Genomic DNA, 8,377 nt, shown 5'->3' with positions numbered 1-8,377 from the left:
GTTTAGTTCAGTTCTTTCTGTTTGTGCCTTGTGAGGTATTGTTTGTTTTGACTCTACTAAGCCTTTTTTTATAGCTCGTTTGTGAGAACCAGTTACAGCCTTCAGTCCTAGTTTTGATTCTCCTGCCTGTTTGCCTACCTGTGTATGACCATTGCCTGCCTGTGACCACGATTCCTGCCTTTTGCGAAGGTGAATAAACTCCTGCCGCGCTCTGCACGTGAATCTACACCTTTTTCTCCCTGAGAATAGTTAAGCACGCTCAAGTTTTCTGTTTTTTTTGTGTCTTATTTCTTGTTTGTTTCACAAGATAAAATATTTTGCATCTTCGAAGTAGTAGGCATGTTGTGTAAATCAAATGATACAAACACCCAAAAAATCAATTTTAATTCCAGGTTATAAGGCAACACAATAGGAAAAATGCCAAGGGGGGTGAATACTTTCGCAAGCCACTGTACGTTTCATGCATATACTGTATATTCGAACAAAGAACACCATCAAATGTAGTGTTTCACCATTTATTGAGTACAGACACAAATATACAAGGTGTCTCAGGCAGTATTTGAAATATCTAAATATATTTTAACCTAGAGAGAGAAGTGCCATGGAGGGCGCAATCTTACAATGTTGCAGTCTAGAAAGGAGAGTTTTACCATCTATGCCAAAAGCCTGAGCCTCTTATGATGACAGTAGAACTGTCATCAATGCTTCAGTATTCCCCCCTCTCTCTAGGACTATTTGTGTGCCCAGGCCCCATAGGTGTATCAAAAGGTTCCCACCCTGTTCACCAATGTAGCCAACCGATGCAAAGAGAGGGAAGTGCCTTAGCAGAATGCAATCTTAAGATCGTGTGGTCTAGAGACGAGAACTCTACCATATTTGGCAAAAGCCTGGGCTCCTGATGGGCTCAATAGAATTCTCATCACTGCATGTTACAATATTAAAACATAATCTGTTTGTCACCTTGTTAAACTGATTCTATATTGAATTTAGTCTTCGAGTAGTCTTCTGTAGTTGGTGCTCTTCAACTCTTAAATGCACTAGACTGTGTAGACTGTGTAAGACTAAACCCACAAAGAAAAGACAACAGGCAAATGCATATGTGGTCTCAAAAATTACAACAACTAGCCTACTAGGATAAGGATAGAGGCCGGTGCTCTGCATCCTACTCCAACTAGGCCTATTGACAGGGATAATGTGACATTTTTTATTTGTCGGTATGAATGAAATGAGTGAGTCATGCCTTGATGACTGTATTAGCTTTACACTACTTGTCCAATAGATTTTTGTAGTCTTCAATTATTTATTGGAATAATGATAGCTAAAGCTCCCTGTCCTCAAATGACATGCTAGTGATAAACCTATCTGGTCCTGCTAGCTAGCAACAGATCTACTTGTTGTAGCTAGCTAGCGACATTGCTAAGGTTGCTGCGTTCTAAGGAAAGTTGGGAGTTATTTTACAGCTTGCTTTGAAGGTATTATGTTTCTATAACTAAATAGATTACAAATATAAAAACTACTTTACCCATAGCATTTTGCCAGAAGGGGATCTCTTTCGAGCTGTCACCAGCTGTGTTTAGTACCTTAGGTACAGAGAATGTGTTCGGCAGACATGATCAGCAGGGATAGTACCTGGATAGTACACAAGTTTTGATTAGTTTGCTGTTTAGAATTTAGCAGCGTTTGCGTATTTCCAAAAAATGCAAAGAATTCCGCCAACAAATGGAAATGTGTTCAGAATAAATATATACAATATGTAAAAAAACAGCTCCTTCCTTGCCAGGGACCGATCATCTCGAAAACTAAAGCAGATACGATGCTTCGGCCCACCGCCAATATCGGGTGAACCATTTAGAAATTACAGCACTTTTTGTACATAGTCCCCCCCCATTTTAAGGAAACAAAAGTATTTGGACAAATGTATTTATGTATGTATTAAAGTAGTCAACATTTTTGTATTTGGTCCCTTATTCCAAGCTTGTTGAATGCATTTGCAGTTTGTTTTGGTTATGTTTCAGATTATTTTATGACCAATATAAATGAATGGTAAATAATGTATTGTGTCATTTTGGAGTCACTTTTATTGTAAATAAGAATAGAATATGTTTCTAAACACTTCTATTTTAATGTGGATGCTACCATGATTACAGATCATGAATGAATAATGATGAGTGATAAAGTTACAGATGCATAAATATAATTCGCCCCCAAAATGCTAACCTCCCCTGTTATGAGTAATGGTGTGAGGTTAGCATGTCTTGGGGGTATGATCTTTGTGCCTCTGTAACTTTCTCACTCCTCATTATTCACGATTCATTCAGGACTATCCATAATCATGGTAGCATCCACATTAATGTAGATGTGTTCAGAAACATATTCTATTCATATTTACAATAAAGGTGACTCCAAAATGACACAATACATTATTTACGATTAATTTCTATTGGGCACAATATAATTTGAAACATAACCAAAACAAACTGCACATGCATCCAACAAGTTTGTAGAGTCACAAGCTTGATATAGTCATTGCATGCTAGGAATATGGGACCAAATACAACACTTTTGACTACTTTTAGGGGAGTACGCTTTGTCATTTCAACTGCTGATTGCAGATTAAAATCGAGTTTCATAGCAATTCATTTGAACAGTATTTGAAATTGTCCATATTTGATATGACCAGAAATTGTAGAATGAAGGCCTACGCCAATGTAAAACAACCGTAGCAACACAACAACAACCCAATGGCCACATACATTACAAACTGGAGCTAACTGAAACATCTGTCTTTGTGCTGACAACATATCTGTGGGTTGCCAACATGTCTAGTTCAAATGCAACGCAGCTTGTTCACAGGATTTTTCTCTAATCACTCAAAAGGCCACAACACAAATACCTATAATCAGAGCTATTTAGACCAGGCCCATATGTTGGACCATCAAACATGTATTAAAACCAACACAGTGTCTTTACTGTCAACAAAATGTTTCACATGGTATTAAATCATTTCATGCTGTAGTTTAGACTTCATGCTTTAAAGGGGAACTGAATGCAAGAAACAACTTATCTGGTTCAAAACGGCCTATGTGGCATCGATATTAGTCTTTATTCATTAGTCCCAAAAAAATACTCCAGTGCCACATTTATTAGTCATCAAGTCAGTATATTCCAAAACAGAGTTTTGTGAGATTTGTGAACTAAGTTCGTCACGACTTACATGGGGTTGGGCTTTGATTTCGATCATGCCAACTTGCCCACAAACACGATATTGCACGGAGAAACAGCCATGCTGATTGCGCTCTATAATTTTGGTAACTAATGACAACCGAGATCAGCTGGTGATTATCTAGTGGCTATCGATGGTTGCAATAGGCCCAATAAAGTCAGTCGCTTTTTAATGCTGTTTTTGTTTACACTTCATTTAGCACCATGAACTGACCAAGTGATATACAAAATGTATGCCAAAGATAATTTCTTAAAAAGTGAGGAAATAGGTTTTATTTAATGTCTCTAAATCCATGAATAAAGTTGAACAAGTTACAAATAAGGTGGTTACAGTCATAGATCACAAATGTTCATACAAAATCAAACAATCACATATTGTCACATAAAGTTCAGAGTTTCTAAAGCATTGCGCACAATTTACAATCAAATCTGTAAGTAAGAACCTTTAGTAAATGAGGCCCTGATCATCCTGAATCTGTATTTTGCCCCACAAATAACCCCTTGTTTCCCCCATTCATTATAAAGCTACCTCTGTTGTCTGATTTCACCCCCAGCAAAATCTCAGTTGGGCCTTGGTTTACAAGCATACGTCTACCATGTGACAGCTGTTGGACAGAGCATGCTAGAGTCATGGACGGAACACATGGCCTTGTGCCGTTTATCGAGCTCTGTGAACAAGTATCAGTTAACGTAAACAAACCATGTTTGAGCACACAAATACAGCTTATTGTTCATGTCAACATAGGTCTCCATCTGAGGGTCTTTCCTCAGTAACCTGAGACGGTTCTGTGTGAAAGCTTGTGTGAATCAATTTGTTTGGATAAGAAGGCCTGGTAGTTTCACAATATTACATATTTTGTCAATTGTTCAAAGATTAAAAAGTTGGAAGTCTAGGAACTTATCAATAGGCACATTTCACAATTTGAAACCCCCTCATGTGGCCTATAATCTCATGACACACAAAGTTATCAGAGTTATCAAATAGGTTACTGTAACATACAGCTCATCATGTACACTATGTTTCCAGGTTGATAAAGGTATATAATTCTGACATGGTGGGTTTAAGATGAAATCCAAACACTTTGGGAAACGTATAGAAAATATTGGTTATTATCATTACTCAAGTGGAATAAGGTGTGTTTGATCCCTCTTGAAACCAGCCACTGCTAATACACCCTGAAACATGGAAACATGTTGTGGCTAAACAACCTGGCCTCAGAGCCATACGGAACATACTTTACGTATTTCTGAGCACCTCCAAGACGTATGATACCTACTAATGGTGTAGTTACTTTAGACAGAAACGAAAGTAGGGAGGTTGGTCGGGGAGGATAGGTGGGTGGGTGTAATCCGGGACCGTCAAGCAATCCAAAGGTTGCAAACCCTTCCCCTTATTCCAAACTCAATCAAATTCACCTCACCTACATACATTCACCTAACCTTTGTCGTTTTAGTTCTCCTAACCTTTGTCATTAGTTCCCCTACCAACTTAATTATCCTTTGTTGTTTGTGCAACAAGCAACCAGGTCTCAGAGAAAGACGTATAATATTATACGTCCTGCAAGATCTAGGATATGTTCCATTATCCAATTCGTATGCTATTGTACGACCGGGTAAGACGTATGATACTATATGTCCTATAATTTGTATGCAATTGTATGACCGTTATACCATTCATAATGTAATATATTATACTAAATGGGGTGTTACAGATTGATGTACAGAATAATACAAATTGCCCTGAGACCACGTTGGGCTAAAGGTGATGGAACATTTGAACAAGAACATTACATTTCGTCTTGCCAATTAGTAGAATCACCATCTTCTCAAAGAGCGCCAAACAAGCAAAGAGAGGTTAGCAATTAAAGTGGAAGAGAATTGAGACAGACAGACAGACACAAACACGGGCCTGTGAGAGTTTAAAGAATGACTGAACTCATTGATTCCCCATGTGTTTTTCTGTTGCTCATAAAGAAAAACGAGATTTCAGTCTTGGGCGTGTGGTTCGATGTGGGTATGTTATCATACCCTGGCAGTTACTGTTGTTTGTCACTCTTGAGACACCGTAGCAACAACATAGCCACTAGCCTACCAGTTCCTCAAAATAGTCAGAAGTAATCTAAAATAAATCAAGAAATCTGTAATTCATGTTTATGTTTTTGCCGAGGAGGTTTTAGTCATGCAATTCTACATCTAGCTAAGGTGTTTGATGCAGTCTCAAGTTCAAAAATGTGCATGAACACTAGTAGTGCACTGCAGACTATTGAGCAAGCTGTCAAACTATCCTAAATAACACACAAGCTACACACAGTTTATCAGTGCCCAAAATCCAACACACTATCACAGCTTATTGTGAAATAGACACAAATTACTTATTCAAAATTCGTGACAGGCACACAAAAAAGTATACTTTTCCATGTGTATTACACGATTTTCTTCATAACTCATTTTGTGTTTATAACATGATTTTCTATCTTCATAATGCATTTGTGTACATTACACAAATTCCAATTTGTTGTGGCTAGTGTTAGCTAGGCCAGCTAGGTGGCTAATGTTAGCTAGGCTAGGGGATAGAGGTTAAGGTTAGGGTTGGGTAACATGCTAGCTAAGTCGTTAAAGGGTTCAGGTTAGAGTTAGGGTTAGCTAACATGCTGGGGGTTGACGAAACATGGAATTTGGCCTTACTACTATTAGTCCACAGAAATGCATTGAATAACACATTCATACATGGCAAAACAGATAGTTCCTAAAATATATAAAAAGGAAGTATGTTTTGAAATGTCTGTCCTATATCTGAGAGAAGAAAGCTCAGGATTGTATATATATATATATATTTTTTAACCTTGGAATGACCCGTATACCTTTGATGTGGAAATGCCCTTTTCCCTTCCATACATTTTTCAGGCCAGTACTGTTTTACCTTCAGGGTCTTGTGAGGCTTGTGGGCGTCGTAGAGCAAAACAACCGACATGTACGCGTTTGTGAGAGTCTCAGCTTTCCATAGAGTGGTTATTCGTTTCTAGCCTAAACCGTTCAGACTCTGCAGACGTTTTTGTGGGAAGACCAATTTTCGGGATGTCTCCTTGTCTGGTAAACACCGCTGTAGCTCTGCCACCTTCCACCGCAGATGTGTAAGGCCAACATCGGCAGATGCGGTGTATTGAGACAAATATTGATGGGATTTATTGTAGTATTATTATTATTATGCTAATTAGACAGTACATCTAGGTTAAAAAGTAGCAAATTGTTGCAAAGTTGCAAATGATCTAAAGTGCAAAAGTTGTCCATGACGTGATTCCAAAATGCATGGAACATGCATCATTTGGGTTGCTAGAAGGTTGCATTATACCCCCAGCCACCAACCCAAAAAGTTTTTGTGTGCCTGTAATCAATTTCCAATAAGCAATTTGTGTCCATTTCGCAATCTGTGATACGTTCAAAATCACTAGCATAGCTAGCTAGCTAAATTCCATCTGTGTTTGTCAATTAAGCAAGCTAGTAGTAGCTAGCAGGTACATTGAGCAGGCAAGCCATGTTTGCTAAATCAGCTTATCAAGTCACTGGCGAGGGCGATGTGTGTGCTTCGGTGCCGTTATGTTTTTTTTCACTTTCTCACTCTCTATTACCAGAGTATGCATCTGTCTGGCACTGTTTCATAACAAATCATGTTACAAAACAGCTTGTGGCTGGACACGAGATGCTTGCTAATGGGTTAAAAAATGTTGAATATTGATAAGTTGCAGTTGGGACAGACCCGGCACTAGGATAAGGTGACTAAGGGGCAGTTGAAATCGGCGAGGGGGCACCATTGCAGAGACTCCGAGATCATTGAGTGCTTTTGAAGTGACATGTAGGCTACAGATTTTGCACCGATCTCTATATCAGCACAATGGACCCTACACAGTAAAGCGGGCAGTTTTGGTAATTAATATGGGCTACAAGATAGATAGGCTGTTTGTAATAGGTAAATTACCCTATGTGAATGCAACCATACACACACCTGTCTTACTTAACCTAGCCTAGTTATTCATGCATGCAACCTAGCCTAGTTATTCATGCATGCAAACAAAAATACTAAATAGCAGTTTGGCAAAAAAAATACAGACACAACTGTGAATGTGAATGAATGAATGCGAACAGAACAAAACAGCGGAACTAAGTAGTAGGCCTACTAAACAACATCTCAAATCAAATCAAAAGTTATTTGCCACATGCGCCGAATGCAACAGGTGTAGACCTTACAGTGAAATGCTTACGTACAAGCCCTTAACCAACAATGCAGTTTTAAGAAAAATAAGTGTTAAGTAAAAAATGGATCAGTAAAAAATAACATATAATTAAAGAGCAGCAGTAAAATAAAATAACAGTAGGCAGGCTATATACAGGGGGTAAATGTGCGCGGGCACCTGTTAGTCGAGGTAATTGAGGTAATACGTACATGTGGGTAGAGTTGAAGTGACTATGCATAGATAATAAACAGAGTAGCAGCAGTGCAAAAGAGGAGGTGGGGTGGGGTAGGGGGGACAATGCAAATAGTCCGGGTGGCCATAATTAGCTGTTCGGGAGTCTTATGGCTTGGGGGTAGAAGCTGTTAAGAAGCCTTTTGGACCAAGACTTGGTGCTCCGGTACCGCTTGCCGTGCGGTAGCAGAGAGAACAGTCTATGACTAGGGTGGCTGGAGTCTTTGACCATTTGTAGGGCCTTCCTCTGACACCGCCTGGTCCTGGATGGCAGGAAGCTTGGCCCCAGTGATGTACGGGGCCATATGCACTACCCTCTGTAGTGCCTTGGGGTCGGAGGCCGAGCAGTTGCCTTACCAGGCGGTGATGCAACTAGTCAGGATGATCTCTATGGTGCAGCTGTAGACATTTTTGAGGATCTGCGGACCCATGCCAAATCTTTTCAGTCTCCTGAGGGGGAATAGGCTTTATTGTGCCCTCTTCATGACTGTCTTGGTGTGTTTGGACCATGATAGTTTGATGGTGATGTGGACTCCAAGGAACTTGAATCTCTCAACCTGTTCCACTACAGCCCCGTCAATGAGAATGTGGGCGTGCTCAGTCCTCTTTTTTTTCCTGTAGTCCACAATCATCTCCATTGTCTTGATCACGTTGAGGGAGAGGTTGTTATCCTGGCACCACACGACCAGGTCTCT

The sequence above is a fragment of the Coregonus lavaretus genome (genome assembly GCF_964263955.1).
Source record: "Coregonus lavaretus genome assembly, chromosome: 23".
NCBI classification, from domain to species: Eukaryota; Metazoa; Chordata; class Actinopteri; order Salmoniformes; family Salmonidae; genus Coregonus; species Coregonus lavaretus.
The sequence above is the reverse complement of the archived record's forward strand: the minus strand, read 5'-3'. Positions refer to the sequence as shown.